Raw genomic sequence first — 16,967 nt, 5'->3', positions numbered from 1 at the left:
GCTCTGTTGGAGCCTCCCCCCCCCCCCAAGGTGCGCATGCGCGCGCCTCCAGTGCCGGTCCGTGGCGGGGGGGGCGTACCGCGAGAGTTGGAATCATCGCGAGAAAGGCGGGTGGTAACGGTGCCGCGAGGCCGTTCGGCGCGAGGGTTATCCCGGCCGCCGGTGCCACCACGGCGTCTAGGTGCGAGTCTGAACGTGGGGGGGCTCCGCTGCAGCCTGTGCTGGCGAGGATGTCCTGAGCGAAGATCGCAGCGGCTCTGGGCACCCGCCGTAGGAAGGGCCGGGGAGAGAGAGCCCCCCCCGCTCCCCAGACGGCGGTGCCCGAGGACATGCTGGCTCCGACCGGGAAAAAGACGGCTGAGAAGGGATCGGAGGTGCTCCGGCATGTGAAGGCTGTTGTGAAGAGGGCGGTAGGGATCCGCTGCCCTCACTGTCTCCCCGGCGAGGTTACAAAGAAAGTGGTTCAACTCGCGGCTGCAGGACTATAGGTTAGCGATTAGGAGAATTTTTGTGGCCAGTAGAGCACCTGGAAAATGCTGCTTAATAAGGCCAGAGCATCTCCTTTGAGGAATTATTTTGACAGCATAGGTGAACTGTTGCTGCTGATCTGCTTGTTTTCTCTGGTTTGCCTCTGTGGGGATCTCGGGCCTTCTCAGCTCTGTGTTTCTGTGATCCAGTATCGTGCATCTCTTTCTGTGGTTGTTTGCACCCTGGTGTGAGTTAGTCTTGTGAGGCTGCAGTGGAGACCCTTGGTTTTGATGGTGGTGTGCTGAGTTGGCCAGTAGGCAGTATGGTGCAGAAGTGTTGGTAGTCCTGGTGCTGTCACCAAATTTGATTTGCCAAATTGAAAACAGGCTCTAGGCAGTTTTTTCTGTGTCTAGTGTTTCCTCTCATACCTTTCACTCTCCCCCCTTTTTTAAAACATATCTAGCAGAGCTTATATAAACATGTTTCTCTGTGGAGTTCACTCAGACATTTTGGTGATCCACTATTTTTGCCAGTGAGGAAACTAGCTGACACTTAAGGTGTCTTAGGGAACCATACTCTTAGAGCCATTTACAGTGGATTTAATCTTTAATGTTCTTTCAGAACGCATAAACTGAATGCTTTCAGTGTTTCTGAGAAACATCACCAGTATAAAAGACAGCTGTTAGTATGCTTTGCTAACCAAGTAAACTAGCCTGAGGAGCTTTTGTTTGCAGAATTAAGACAAAGTAGTTAAATTTCAAATGGAAACACTAACTTCATCTGTCACCCTTCTATCTAAAAGAACATGTTCCAGGTACAGAGTACTTGTCACAAGTAACAGGAGAAAACTTTGTGTGAGCTCCTGTTAAATCAGTGGCATCACCTAACTTACGTGAAAGAACTATGTCTTTAGTTCAAGGACTGTTGATATGCTGGTGGTTCACAGCTGTGCTGCACTTATACTGACTTCCTGACAGGATACACAACTCTATGTAATATAAATCTTCTAATGATTTCAAGGTTATGGCCACAGAGTATGTCATTGTCTGAACCTAGCTAATGGGTTGAGGAAACCTGGTGGTGGTTAAACATCTGTAAAATTAAACTAGTTTTATCTGTTTTCTCTGATATAGAACACAATGGTGCCTGGACCATCACTCTGCTCTCTAGAAAGAATGCTGAATTTCTGGGGAATTCAGTCTTTAATTTCTTCGAGAGAAGGACTCTAGCCCATACAATAATCTGTAATGATCATCTAGGTACCAAATTAATAAAATAATTCAGTATTTAATTAAAAATTCTGAGAAGATAATATGTTTGAAATTTGCCACAGATACTCCTTTTAACAAACACCTGTTTATGTTTCTGCCCAGGCTGAATGGTAACAGCTATAAGCTGGCTTTTGTGATGTGATCATGGTGATCTCAGTCCAGTTTACAATAGACCAATGAATATATCATAACTGACTGGAATCAGTTATAACTTCTCTTGGCAAAAATACCTGAGTCAAAAAATGAACACCAGGTTGGTCACCTGTGTGACCTGCGTGTGAAATGACCATAGCAGTTTAAAAAGCTTCCACATGTTCACTGTAGGAACCTCTAGGCTGTTTTGTTTCAAAACATCAAAGTGCTTGTTTTACCTGATATAATACAATGAAGTGCACTGACAGAGCACTTCAGTATTGATCTGAATTCAGAAGTAATGATCTGACTTCTGATACGAGTGATATTCACATACAGACATACAAAGAAACATCTCTTGTTTTTTTTTCTTAGGTTCCCCCCACACACTCATTTTTGTTCCCCTTCCCTAAGACTTCAAGCCTGTCTGGGACTGATTACAAAAGATACTGGTATTTAAAATGCCTCAATTTTTAATACAAAAGTATCCCTCTTTTTTTAGTCAAGCACAGCAGCTGTTTAGGATCCATGAGATAATTCTCAATGTTAATTAGAAGAGAAAAACACCCTGTGGTTAATTCTTGGTGGATGTATGCACAATGTTGTTTGTTTCCTTCCTGGTGAAGTGGGTGTGGATTAAATGTCAGCGTTATGAGGGGATTGCCCCAATCTTAAGTACTGACTAACTTTGTTCTGTTAATACAGCTAAGAAACGCTTCATCATATACTTGATTTAAATAGGCTGCTTTGTTTAAGGAAACAGAGCTATACATCAACTAACAGGTACTAACTAATTTATGGCCTACTCAATCAACTGTCTGCTATTTTTGTCCTTCCAAAATAATGGTAAATTAATTTTGAAGATACAGATGCATTTTGTATGAGTTTGTAATAGACAGTGTCTATTTTTACACTACAGAACCTCATACTAAAGCATTATGAATTTTTAAGGACACTTACAAAGAGATGTGAGCAGACTTGTCCTCACTGTTCAGCTTAAAAAAAAAATCCTGTAAAACTGTTCATTTTGATCTGCATAAGGGAAGAGGCACCTGCTGTCTTTGAAGTACTCTATCTGCAAAGGTCAGTCAAATTAAATGGAAAAACATAAGTTACCAGTAAGTCTTGCCTATTTATAACATGTTATATTTTCCTCATGTTCTGGAAGCTGTTCTTAAAACATGCTCAATAAACGGAAACAATTAGATTTAAAGATAACTATCCTCTGTCTGCTGTAATGGCATGCATCAAGAATCTTAAGCATGTGGAGTTAAATACTGACCTGTTTATGGAAAATTACAACAAAATCAGTTGTTTATCATATTTCTGAATAACACAGTCGACCCTCCTCTCCCTGACGTAGTGTCTTAAATCCATCATGGGAAGGGAGATCACCTGCTGCAAGTTATTTTTAAGTAACTTTCCCCCAAGAAACAGATACCACTTTTGAAGGTCACTTTTTCCCTTTGCCTTATCAAAGTACTGTGGAGATTGTTCAAGAATTAGCATTGCTTTAGATGCCCTTGTCAATGGAAGTAATTGGTGCAGGGAGAGAAGGAAAATGGAGATATGTGAAATACTTTCATAAATAGAAAGAAGGTGACCTTCAGCTGGGCCTAAGTCTATTTTAATTCTTGCTGTTCTTTAATGTGCCTGTATTTGGTGGAGTTTACCACAGATTAAGGGCCTATAAAAATCAACTGGAAAACTGCCCCAGTTTTAGGTTCACAATACTTAGCTACCAGCTTTGTACTAATATAAGCCGTTAAAATCTGGTGCACTGAAATGACTAAAAACAGTTGTGATAGTATTCAGGATATGAGGAGATAGCAGCATGTGCATAAAATTTTCCTTTTTTAATAAAACTGGGAGAATGGAGGTTGTTTGACCAAAACATACAAGATTCACTCTGCTTTTTGTTGTATTAATATCCTGCATATATAAATCAAACTTGAGGGTTGTCAGTAGGCATTCAAAAAAAGTGACCAACTTGGTATGAGCCTTTGAAGCATAGTGCATCATTTGGGGAATTCCTCCCCACCTCCCCAAACCGACAATGCAACCAAAAAACCCCCCAGAATATTAGAAGAAAATACCACCAGTACAAATTTATATATCTATACAAATCTATTCTGAGTTGGAATATGCAAAAAATAAAATGTATTTGCAAATTTCCACCTTATGCTTTCAGACAGATCAGTTGAGTTGTAATTTCTTTTCTAATATTATAAAAACAAGAATAGCTGAATGAAACATGGATGTGACATTGAGCTGAAATGCTTTTGCATACATTGAAATACAACGTGTAGCAGAGCACAGAAGATCTCAAAGGTGAAAAAGAACAGAGGCTCTGTTGGAAAAGTACCAAGTGCTCTAACAGTTAGAGAGGATTGACATACCTAGAGATACAGAGCCGAAAACAAATTCTTCAGTGTGTATGTAGAGACAAGTGTTGGCTCTCAAATGAGGGAATGATGATTTAGAGTCAAGGAGAGCTAGCAGTCATGTTTATTCTCTCAAACTGACTGGATTTGTTCAGTACATGAGATTATGGAACAGGTGAGGCAGATTTAACTACTACAGGTTAAGGTTTAATGGGAAACAATGAGCAACCATGTGGTAATTACAAAGGAAACAGAGGAGAACTTTTAGTCCATTACAGAGTCCTGATCTGTCTCTTCCAAAGTGTTGTTTACTTCATCTGAAATCACCAGAGAATCATAGCTCTGAGCACATTCCAGCATCGTGCTTTCAGTCAACATGGTTTTCTTTGGTGCGATTACAGCTTCTGTTTGCTCCATGAGAATTTGTTTGAATACAGTAGGGATTCAAGCAGTCCTGTGCTGAGATCCTTTTTGTCTATTTGTACAGGAATCAACTTTGTCTCCATCCTGTGAAAATAAAACAATGATAGAACTTGTTAACAAGTTTCCTACAGTCTCCTCTTGGAGGTGTAAGAAGGCTTCCAAGAGAGAGGGGAAAAAAAAGGGAGGTTCATTCTGAGTGAACTGCAGGAGTTCTCACAGGGCTCATCCTGATTTCTGTTTCAACATCTACATAAACTGACTGACTAGATCTGATTTCAGTCAATGGATATTTCACTGTCTCCTAGTTAATAAGTGTATTAGGGAAAATGTGGCCTATTTAATATTTCTCTGTACCAAAGATTGTAATTATATATATCTGATGCTAACAGAAGTGTGTTATTCCTTTTCTTAGAAATCTTTCCACAATTGATTAGTAGCTGGCAGTAGTTGTTATTTTAGTTTTAAAAAAGTAAAAACAGGAAAGGTATTGATCAGTTTCTCAGTTGTACTAAACTTGTATAGTCTCACTGAAATTGTGTAAAAGGATAGTGGGTCTCTTCCTGCTTACATTTAATTACCATTCAGATATTTTGAAGAGCTTTTTCTTGTTCTCCTTCTTCCTGCTCCCACAGGGAATAACCATCAAATCTTAAAATTATTTATGATTATTTTAATTATATGCTCCTATCCTGGAAGTCTTACTGCACTACTTACATACTGGTAAATGTTGAAGAATCAGGTCATAAACATGCAACTGGAAGCGGGGAAGGTGCTGTCTGTTTACAAACTTATGCCCCTCTGTCCATGCTTCTCACTCAATTCATTTTGCTTACACCCTGAGAAAAAATACTAAATTAATTGAATGTGATTGACTTCTATAAACATATAATATGCCTTTTTTTGCTTATGTTGCTGAACACATCCTTTGCCTTTTCTTGCCTTGCCCTTTTGCAGTGCTTGTAGGTTGACATATGTCTGTTCCTTTTTTGCAAGTGCTTGGATTGTTCTGCTAAGCATGTACCAGTGACAGAATTCCCTACAAATATTGAAATTTAAGACTTAAATCTTGTGTGGAACCAGCTCTGCTCCAGAGGGCCGTATTATTGTGTCTGTTAATTACAGGAAAGAGGGACTGGCTCCCTGTCAAACTTGCATTTAATGGCAATAATATAATTTACCATTGCCTTTTTTTTTTAACAATGCAGATTTATGGCTTTCTCTAACTAAAAAGTCAATTGTTTCCAATAGTTTTATGTACCTGTCAGAATTTACTTGAAATATTGTACAATTTTGTGAAATCAAAAAAATTAACCATTACATTAATGTTATAGCATCAAATAAACGATTTACAATTGTATTCTGAGAGTGATTTTAAGTATATCTTTACAAAGGATTCCATGGATAAACTCTTCGCTTTCACACACAGTAATCTGTTTCAAAATAGAAACAAAACTAGGACAAGTTCTTGCAGACAGTCTCATACAAGTAAATTCTATCAGAATCAGTGACACTTCTTAGGTAAGTAAGAATAGCTTATGAATGTAAATAAGAATATTGGCTTGCAAGTGCATTTGTACTCCAGAATCAGGTTTCCTAAAGAAAAGTTTCTAAACGTCTGCTCTGTAGAAATAAATGCTAAATGGGGAATCACTTTACCTGCAATATATATAGATGTTTACCTGCAAGAATAAATAGATGTTTAGCTAGAAAAAATAGTTCTGTGCAGAACAATCTCTTGGGTGAAATAACTAAGATAAAGGTTTATTCTTATTTTGTGTTGGGGCTCCATTTATCTGCATACTTTGATTACATTCCCAGTGTGAAAAGGTAATGGATTTCAGTAACTGATCTAAGTATTTGTATTAGCCATACTGATATTGCTCATTTTTTAGTTTAAGTGAAATGAAACTTTTTGCCAGTCTTAAATTAATTGGATCTGATGCTGTGTCCTTTTTCTGCAGTAGAGAAGTCTCATCTTTTGAATTGACTTATTTTTTTCTTGTGTGCCAGCACATACAGAGCTGTTTAAAAACATTCTTTTCTGAACTAACTTCTTAAGTAAACTGACTTTGACTTCAGCTTTGAAAAATGTCATATATTTTTATCTGTATTCCCTTTAATTGCTATTTACTTGTCAGTGCCTGCCTTAGACTATTTTTGTCTTCAACTGAGTCATATTTCAGTTTATTCCATCTCTTCTGCTAATGCCCTGACAATGCTTTAGACTGAGTTATGCACTCAGAACCATTCTATGAGTAGAACTTCAAGTAAATCTTTAATCTTCACTGTAAATCTTTACTGGTTTAGAGTATTCTGTCTTCGTAAGAGTCCAGTGTGACTGCTGTTAAATGAGTGAGACTATTCCTACTCCAGTGCCAATACACTGCTAAATCCTTGCATGCTGATGCTCTGCGTTCCTTTCATTCAAGACTGAAGAACTCCAAGGCAGGAGAGGGAGGGATCTCCTTGCAAATGTATGTGTATGTTTGAATTGTAACCCAAACCCAGCAGGTTTACAAATTCCAGGGAGCATAATTAATGTTGAAATGCTGGAGAAAGACCAAGTGAACAATAGTAAAATAAGGAGTACTGGTTATATCCCTTAACTACTCCTATCCATTCATGTTAATATGGGGGGGCTATTAAGAGAAGGTAATTGGCATTTATGCATAAGTGACACAGTAATGGGCTAAAGAATCTGTTAAACCACGTTAAACTTGAATTCACTCAGTTGAAACTGCAGTTCACTTCCCTGATCTAATGTGTAGAAATTGGCTTACCCTAGGCAAAGACTAGAGTTAACAAAGTCCAGATAGGAGGATTGGTGTCTCCTCTCTTACCTATACGGAGTTAGTGCGCAAGTCCTAAGCTCTGAGGTATCTGCTGACTTGCCACTAGAGCAGCTTGTTTTGTGTTCAGAAGGTGTAGGAGAGTGGGTGTGGGTGTATTCTCTACAGATCATGTGTAGACTGTGGCATGGATGATAAGCAGACTTTCTCACTAAGACCATAATCTTTACCTGAGCTAAAGGATTAACAAGCAGTAACTGTAAACCATTCTCTACATGATTCAACTCCAAGGAAGAGTTAGCAGCTGTCACATGAAGCGCACTGTTGCTTGCTACAGAGCATCTAGCGTAAGTTTTAGAAATAAGGAATCCTCTTCTTTGTTCTAGCCTTTGGGAGTGGAATGAATTACGGCATGTGGGGCACGTGATGTAGCCAAACGGATAAGGCATATGGGTTTTGAAAGGCAAGATGAATAAAGCTTTTTGATGGATCTGATGGATTTTTTACTGTGTGAGAATTAGCTTGCCTAACTGTGAAGTTCCCTATGGAATTTGGGAAACTGACCTTGGATATAAGAATTATGCTTTCAACAGGAATATTGACTATAGTAATTGGTAGAAATTAGATTTGGACTGGATTTCTGTTTAACAGCCCTTGCTAAAGGGCTGCTGCTTCTTCAGAAGATTTTTGTGAACTGCCAGGATAAGAATTTGACTTTGGAATTCTTAACGGTTTGCTTTGTGTGAAACTCCATCTTAAGAACTTCATGAAAAAGGAGATATTATTTGTTTCTACAGGGGGAAAAGTGACAGGGAGGTTGAGCTGCCTGCTTCCAGAAGTCACCAGCTGGAGTATTTTTGAGTGGCTCAAAACCAGGCACATAGAGGTTAATTTACCATAATGCTTAATGGCAGAGCGCTTCACGCACTTTGTCTTCATACTACTAATATGAAGTATTATTTCCCTTTTGCAGACAAAGATACGGGAGGGAAAGAAAAGAAAATGAGGCCTTTGGCAATCACTGATCACTAATCTCCTGAGTCTTCTTTCGTGCTTCAGTGCCCGGGGTATTAGGGATCTGTAAGCCTCATCTGCAGCTGTGAGTGCTCAGCTCTACTAAAGCACAGGTGCAGGAGCTTCACCGAGTCGGCGGGGGAGAGCACCAGGAACATAAGGGCAACCCGAAGAGCGCTGCCGAGAAGGCTGGCGCTAGGGGCCGGCACAGGCGCGGTTAATTCACGCGACTGTCATGCAGCTCCTGCCACCGCGCGACTCCCGCAGCATCTGCCGGAGCAGCCGCAGCCGCCCCCGCTGCCCGTCCTGAGGGGCCGCCGCACGGCAGCGCCGCCGCCCCTCCTCGCCCGCCCCCCCGCAGACCCCCGCGGCGCCTCTCTCGCCCCCGGGCCGGGGGGCGAGCGGCGGAAGGGCGCGGCGCGGGGGCCCGCCCGTGCACCCCGCCCCCCCCGCGGGGCGGCGGCGCGGCGCCTGCGCACGGCGGCGGCGCGGCGGGCGGGGGCCGCGACGTCCCCGCGGTGCGGGCAGGTTCCTGCTGCCGCCGCTCGCATGAGGACGGCGGGGCGCAGCCCGCAGCCGCCGCCTGCCGCCCCCGCACCGGCGCGGCGCCCCGAGGCCGCGCGACGGGGCGGCCCAGCCACCGGCGCCGCGGCCGCCGCCAAGGTGAAGCCCCCGGCGGCGCGGGCGGGGGGGGTCTGCGGCAGGGCCGGGCCGGGCCGGGCCGGGCGGGGCAGGGCAGGGAGCGGCCGGGGCTGCGGGGGGCGGCGCCGCCCCGCGGGGCTCCGTCCTGCGGGCTGCCCTGGCCGGCGGGGCGCCTCCTTGTGCCGCGGGCCCCGCGCTGCGGGGGGGGCGGCGCTGCCTTCCCTGCCCCGGCGGAGCCCGGCCGCGCTGCGGCGGCTGCGGTCTGTCCCCGCGGCCCCCTCTTGTTCCGCGGTCCTGCTGCGGTGCCCGCCTCGGAAACCGGTATGGGTGTTGCACGGAGAAGCCGCTGCTGAAACAACAGTTAGTTAATGTGCCGTGCGGCGCAGTCCGCCGGGTACCCGTTTGCGAGTCTCTGTGTCCGAGTTTGTTAATGTGCTGTGTTTTTTCTCCCCCGGTTTCCCGCTGTCATTTGTGGAAATCTACCGTATTTCTGCAGGTATAATTTCAAATGCCTGAGAGGGACTTTGAGCAATAACCTGCATATAGCAGGTGATGGTGCTTTTTTCAGTTACTGTCTTTTCAAACGCTGAGCTTTGAAATTGTTTAGGGAATCTCGCTCAGATAAACTATCGTTTTTCCTTTCTTCTAGCTGTAAGCTTTCTGTTGTATGTTGTGGGCAGAGATCTTACTTATGAACTTGCACTATGTAAAATGCTGTGAAGCTTTTCGGTGGAGTTGCAACATGAATGCAGACTTTGTGTATTTGTTTCTCCCTCTTGAGGAAATTAGATCCGCAACAATAAGCATATTCTCACTAATGATGTTCTTTAGAGGAATAGGTATCTGTGTGAACCTTTATCGGCTCTGTTTCGTGAAAAGGCTTCCCTGTTTTGCAAGTAGCTTTTTGTTTATATTTTACTGTTGCACGTAATGACAGGGTGATGATGATGGTAATAGGATGGTGTTGATAGGATAGCCTCACTTTCTGGCTAATCCTTCAGTGAAAACATACTTGTGACCTACGAGTTTTTCTGAAAATACTTATAATACTTCACATTTTGTGCTATGAGGTCAGTGCAAGTGTGTGTTGGAGTAGCTTTATTTTTGGGTTAGGGAGTGGCAAGAGAAACTGGGCATATTTAAGTTTTTTATGTAATAACTTTCTCTCTTATCTTGAAATTGTGGTCACATGCAGTAAGATCTCCTTTTCGACAGGGCTCTCATTAGCCTTCACTGACTCTCACGGCCTTTGTAAGAATTGCTAGTATTATTTTCTGTGCCTTTTCTTCTCTCTTTGTTTTGAGATAATCCATTTCTTCAGTCAGAAACTTATAAAGATAAGAATGTTTTTTATCAGATGTACCTATCTACTTTTCTTTTAAAGGCTATGTTCTATTCATGAATTCAGAAGGCAGTGTACTTTCCTCAACTTGTGAATTTGAGAACACCAAAATAACAATGAACTTGTGCACCATGCACCACACCTATGTTTTAACAGACAGATGGCGTATTAATGAGCATATTTGGAGGAAAAAAAAAAAGTCATGAGATTCAAAGTAGTCCGGAAAACAGCTGCTGCTGCTCTAACTTATGTCAGAGCTGTAATCGGCCCCAGGATCAGAGAAATGTTGTTATGACCTGGGTGTCTCTTCACCTACTCCCGGGTACCTGCACCATGCTCCTGGAGCGTTTGTCCTGTTGTAGCTGGCAACAGAGGCAGACTGCTGAAATGCCATGCAACACTGTGAAAAAAGTTACGATTTCTGTTGCTAAATGATTCTTCAGTCCTTGTTGAATGGGTACTAAAACTGTTGTGAGTCTGTGTGTCTCCCTGCCAACCCCTTTCTCTCCCATTTCTAGGGAAGGGGAAAGTCTGAAAATGGGATTCTGAACTGTTCCAGCATTCACCACTTGAATTCATCACCAGCAGGCACAGAATCGCCTCTGATTAGTGAAAATGACTGGAATTAGCGCCGCTAATGCGGCGCCGTGCTTCCACTGAAACATCTTTCTAGCCTGCATGTTGGAGTGGAAACGTGAGGCTGGAAGTCACTGTAATATTGTTATAACTCTCCTGAATATCAAAGGTAGTATTCTCACTGAAAAAACTGAAGCCTTTTTCTGATTTCTCTTGATAACAACAAACATATAATTAGTGAATATGTGGGGTCTTCTTGAACTGGATTCCTATTCTTACTAGTTCAGAAAAAAATCCTTCTGTATAAGCACTGTGCTTCAATATTTGGATATCACTTACTCTTTCAGAGAAAGATCCTTTTATCCTCCTATCCTTATTGAAACAAGAAATGTTCACATTAGATTTTTATGCATGTGGTGAGTTTGTCTCAGGTTCAGTCAGATAATTTCCTTTTCTGAATCTTCCTGTTTATATCCAGATAACTTTATTGCATACCCCTATTTCAGCAGAACAGTTTTTTTACTGTTTGTTTCTGATATCTTGGTACACTACTGTGAATTTTTTTATGATTGCTACCATAAATTAAGAACAGTATTTTTATGAAGCTTTCAAAAAAAAAAAAAGTGTCTACTTTTATTCCCTTGAAGAAGGAAGGGGAGGATGATGAACCAAAGTACAGTCTTGATATATGGGTGTTTGTGTGAAGTGATACCTGATCACAGACCTGACTTTCAGTACAGGCTTTGGGGTGACAGCAGCTCACGGTAAAGTTTTCATATTAAAAAAATTTTCAAATTCTCTTCCAACTGTAAAAGCTTTTGAACTTGAAAAATACTCCCTTATCTTGTTAGTAGATGGTAACAAACAATCAGTTGAGTTTTGCTACAATTAGTTTATGTGGGAGCAAAAACAGACAGCACGCCAATCAATATGATTAAATGCTGACACTTTATTAAGCCTGAATAGCATCTTTTATATGCTTTAACCGTGATCATGTGACTCAAACTATACAGTGATTGGTACATGTTCATTTAGCACACACATCTGAACAGTATGTGATTGGATAGCATGTACTGTCCACGAGGAGGCAAGGAAACTCCCCTAAGCCCGTAAGTTTCTCACTGAACATCTGGGAGTTGTTTTTCTCCTTCCAAGGACAGCTTCTCAGCACATTGCATGCCCTCTAGTAACCTTACCGGTAGGCGGCAAAACCTACTTTCACACTCTTGCTATTAGCATTAGGGCTGGATTGCTCACATGTCCATTTTCCCCCAGATAATCCTCCACAAGTTTGCCCTCTTGGGAGCAAATCCTCCAAAACTATTCATGAGAAGCTACAGTTGGAGTGGGAAGGCTTCTGAGAAGACTCTCTGAAGTCCTCTTGGCTTATAGAAGGAACTTTTACCTCAGGTTTAGGCTTTAGCCTGGAGAAGGAATTTGGCCCACACTTGCTTCACAACTTTTCAGCAATGTATCTCATGATTAGAGCCTTTGCAGCCTTCAAAAGTCATGGTGATACCCCACCAAACACACTTGGGAGTTGCCTGTTTGGGTTCTTGACAAATAGGTTGAAAGCTCCTGTGAGCTCTTGCTCTTTGGAGATCACTTCCATGATATGGATTTCCAATATCTGAAAGAACTGAATGCCACTCGAGGTGCCCTGGCCGTGGTGTGTAACTGGAGTAACTTGAGTATTTGAACTCCGTGAACAACGTATAAAGGAACTGAGTCTCTTGGGAAGAGTATGATCATGCTGCACTGGGTAGCTGCTTGTATCAGGGCGTCGGTGGGATCTGTGGTGGGGATATATCCATGGACGTGTCTTCACGCCCTGTTACTACCCCCAGCTTAACTTTCAGGTATCCTCTGCATCAAGAAGATTATGAACTGTGTTCAGTGTGTGTCCTCGATACAAAGACAAATCAGCATGGTTTATGCTTGGAAAAAAGGTTTTGCAACAGTTAAACATAGAGGAGGGGAACCTGAACATCCTTCCTTTTTTCTGCAGCAGCTGCGCAGATGAAAATCCTGAAGCCGTCCACCTAAAAGCTCAATACATTAAAAGGTGTATATAAAAGTTTTACTTCACGTTTAAATGCCTTATGATTTTTTGAGAAGCAGGATGTCCAGAGTTTTGCATAGCGGAGAGAGGTAATACTGTTTTAGTTGCTTCATGTATAAGTCATAAGCTAAGTGGTACAAATTGAGGTTTTGGAAATAGGAATTGTCGCTAAGAGATTTCATGGGCTGCGAGATGACTGCATTTCTGCATAATAACAAGCAGAATCAGCTTAAAAGTTGAAGAGCTGGAGATGCATTTGAGTAGAAATTGGGCAACATGGAGCCATAGCGTGTGTTTGTTTCCCCCCCCCCCCCCCCCCTTCGTTCTGGCTCAAAACCAGGCTTGACAGTTCACTTTCACTCAGCTGGTGAACTAACCAGGGTAGGTGTTTAGGCCGATGTCTTTGCAGACCAGCCTTAGCCATCCTGATGGCATCGGCCACAGGAGCAGTCCATGGGCTAGGTGCTGGCTAGTGTTTTCAAGGTTTAGCACCATACTGATGTGACATTGCCAAGCTGAGGAGCTGGCAAAAGTAGGCTGGAGTAATACTGCACTTAGAGCACGTGCTGTTCTTGGTCAGTATTTGGTGTAAGGAAGTGCCTCGTTTCTGCTGCGATTGCCTCTTCCCTCCTGGCTGTTTCTCTTTCCATTCTCCTTTCCCCCCCCCGCACCGTTCGCCTCCTGCCTGCCGAGAGGGTTATGTTAGCTGGGCAAGGAGCAGCTGACTTCTGCGATAGTTCTGACACCTTTAATCATGCGAGCTCTGGAAACGATACCCTGTGAGCCTGATGATAGCAAGCTTGTCATGTTTTGGAGGGTAAGATTACCAAGTGCCTGTAACTTCCTAGGAGCTTCTTTCTAGGCAAGAAATAAAGTGCAGTTTTCTTGGGTTTTTTGCCTTTTTTTTTCTTGCTGGCTTTGTTTTTTAAAGGCAAAAACAAATAGGTATTTACAGCTCTTACTGGCTACATGTATCAGACTTTGTTTTTGCAGTTAAGTGGATTGGTGGTAAACAGTTGTGTGGCATAATTGGCAGCCTGCTCGACAGGACTTGGGTGCTTCAGCTTCTGTGAAGCTTTAAGTATGTCCTTTCAAATGTCCGAGTATATACTGCACTTCATCTAGTCATGTGAGAAACCCAGCACTTTGCTATAATGCAGCAGCATGCAAACGAATCAGCTCATGCCTCTTGTTTCCCACTATAAATATTTATAGCAAAGGGTACAAGGAAGAGGTAATAGCTGATTTAAAAGTAATTTTTCTTCTAAGAGTGAAAGTTCTTAGCCTTTTTGAGTTTGAAAATCAGACTCTCTTCCATACCAAAATCTGTGAATTTTTCACTGCTGTGAGGAGGCTCATCCTAAATTTTGAGCATAGAGCCTTTTTCTAAAAGTGTAAGTTTACTGAAGTAAAAAGTCTGTCCCTGAAAACAACTTAGTTTTATGTTAAAAAAAAAACAAACAAAAAAACAAACTAAAACTCAAGTACTGTTACGGAATTAAGGTTGCGTAGAGGAATACAAAGAATGCAGTGGTCTTTTTATACTCTTGTACTTAAAGAAACCCTTTTCAGTGTCTTGGGAAAAAAAATTCAGACTATAAACAGTTTCTGAGGCTTTGTGCTGTGTGAAGTGATGGCTTGTCAAAGGCCTGTCTGCTTCTGGTTTAATTCCCATTGGGGCTGGGGAGACCCACCTGTGCTTCTATGAGAGGCAGAACTGACTTTTGGAAGCCTAAACTAAGAAGGCCATGATCTCATCTTGTGGAGAGTTTTAACTGAGTTGTAACTTCACAAGTCTTTTTTTCCCCAGTATATACGAAGTTTTAAATCATTACATGGTTTCTTACTTCATAGTAATGTTTCCCTATTTAATTATGTCAAATAACAATGACCTATGAAATTGTCCTCTTAATTCTGTATTCTGTCCTGTCTCTTTCAAGTATTAGATTTTTTTATCTTGTAGTGTTTACAAAGCTTTTGCTCGGTTACCTGCTTCCAAAAGTACACAACAAAAAAAATAACTTGTTTGCTATGCACTTGTTTACAGTTCCTTTTCTTTTTTTAATCTTTTCAAATCAGTAACTCCATGGTGAGCAGAAATGAAGATCAAACTCTGGTTTTGAAAATACTGTGGGATGCTCATAACTTTATTATGGTTCTGTGTTTTGCTTAGTTTTCATAGATGAGCAATATTACAGGTTTTGCGGACTTAATATGCTAGACATGTTCAATAAAGCTGAAGCTTTGTTTTGTCTCCTCATGAATATGATTTGATGTGCTTTTGTTACTAAACTGATTGATTTGTTTATGATAATAAAAGGGATTTTTGAGTTGCTGGACAGATTCAGTGAACAGTTGGCCTTTTTTAAAATACAAGTTAAACTAGCTAAAAGGATTTTCTGGAAAACAATGCAGAGAATAAAATATATTGCAAATAGAGATGTTTTAAGAAGATTTATCAATAAACTGTGTATATCTATTCTTATTTTTGGTTTTTCCAGTCCTTTTGATGAAAAGATCTGCTGAACTGTCTTCATAATGGAGTCACAAAGCAGTCTGCAGTAAAGCCTTCTGATATTAACTGTAAATCAAGTTTCAGGGGTATTCAGCTTTTTTTAAGGAATCTTATTTTCTGATTAAAAAAAGAAAATACAAAGATGTTTTTAATCTTTGAATTACATTTATCCTTCCAGGTGTTCCATGGTAAAGTATTTTGGTCTGTTGCAGCATGTGAATTCAGCTTGTGTAAACTCAATGTCTTCCAGCTTCAGCAGCAAACAGATTATCCTCCTCTTCCCGGCACGAAAGCTTTAGGGGCTTTTCAGCTGCCGTAAGCTCCGGGGATGCACTTCATCTGGCATGTGCTGGCCGCGCTGCTTCCCAGCACTTCTTTCTGTGGCAGAGTCGCTTTGCCCTGTCTGAGCAGCGCTGCTCCCTTTGCTCCCTGGGAGCTTGCTGGGGGCAAGCAGGCTCGCCTTCCGTGGCTGAAGGCGCTGTGGGGAAACGGGCCGGGCCCCGTGGCAAGACAGCCTGATAAAATTTCCAAATATATTTTTAACAAGGTCTATATCAAAAACTTTTGGAGGGGAAAAAATCCAACCTCATGTTGTTTAAAACAAACATACAGAGCTTCTCATGTGATATTACTGTGTCTAATGTAGCAACTGGAATTACCTCCAGATGTGATGTCACGCAGTTGACAATAAAAGTGCTCAGCACGGACATGATGTAATAGCCGCCCAGTTGTGACTGTATACTTCTTAATATGACTTTAAGATAGAGTAAGAATTGGAGCTCGGTTTTGTGTTTTCCTTTTTTAAAATCAATTAGCGATTAATGGGAGATAAGAGGGAAAGCAATATGCAGTGAATGCACTTACCATGAGAAACAAGTGCTGGCGTAGTTGAGGCATGTACGTTACTGCACTGCGTATAATTTGGTTTCTTCAGTGTTATTTAAAGATGACTGTTCAGACCGTTTAGGAATTCCACCTGGATGACTTGCAATAAATAGGGAGTATAATGATTTTTTTCCCCTGAAATGAACACCTCAGCTTAAGTACTAGAATCTTGTAGAATATGCAAGAAAAGCTATGTGATGGTACATATACAGTATCTGGTGAACAGTATTTACTTTTTTTTTAATTCCCTCTTTCCATTGTTAAGTACATGATGGAGAATGAAATTGATGACTGAGTGACTTTTAGGTGTGATATCGAGTTCCTGATGCTGGTGTGAAAATGAAAAGGTATCTTGCTGAGAGAGAAGGTGAATAAGGGGAGCGGGCTGGGCACTGACTTGGTTTCAGTGGGAGAATTTCTTACTTATTTACTTATTTTTTTGAAATATGCATCGTTTTAGGTGC

The 16,967-nt window shown here is 41.7% G+C and overlaps 1 protein-coding gene across 7 annotated transcripts in view; it reads left to right on the top strand.

The window, feature by feature from the left end:
• Window positions 1-70: 70 nt before the first annotated feature.
• The window catches only part of LOC112978752 (ATP/GTP binding carboxypeptidase 1), a 72,098-nt gene continuing 55,201 nt past the window's right edge, over window positions 71-16,967 (top strand). The window contains exons 1-3 of one of the 7 annotated variants that reach the window (XM_064502373.1): window positions 8,983-9,144; window positions 10,984-11,210; window positions 13,050-13,106. The gene's annotated coding sequence lies outside the window, so the exon portion shown is untranslated. Of the gene's footprint in view, window positions 489-8,982; window positions 9,145-9,361; window positions 9,445-10,983; window positions 11,211-13,049; window positions 13,107-16,967 lie in introns of those variants that run through there. The other 6 variants (XM_064502370.1, XM_064502372.1, XR_010386247.1 and 3 more) reach the window with 6 other exon arrangements.

This window comes from Dromaius novaehollandiae, chromosome Z (genome assembly GCF_036370855.1).
Source record: "Dromaius novaehollandiae isolate bDroNov1 chromosome Z, bDroNov1.hap1, whole genome shotgun sequence".
Lineage (NCBI taxonomy): Eukaryota > Metazoa > Chordata > Aves > Casuariiformes > Dromaiidae > Dromaius > Dromaius novaehollandiae.
Note: the sequence above shows the minus strand (reverse complement) of the source record. Positions and strands in the feature narration are given on the sequence as shown.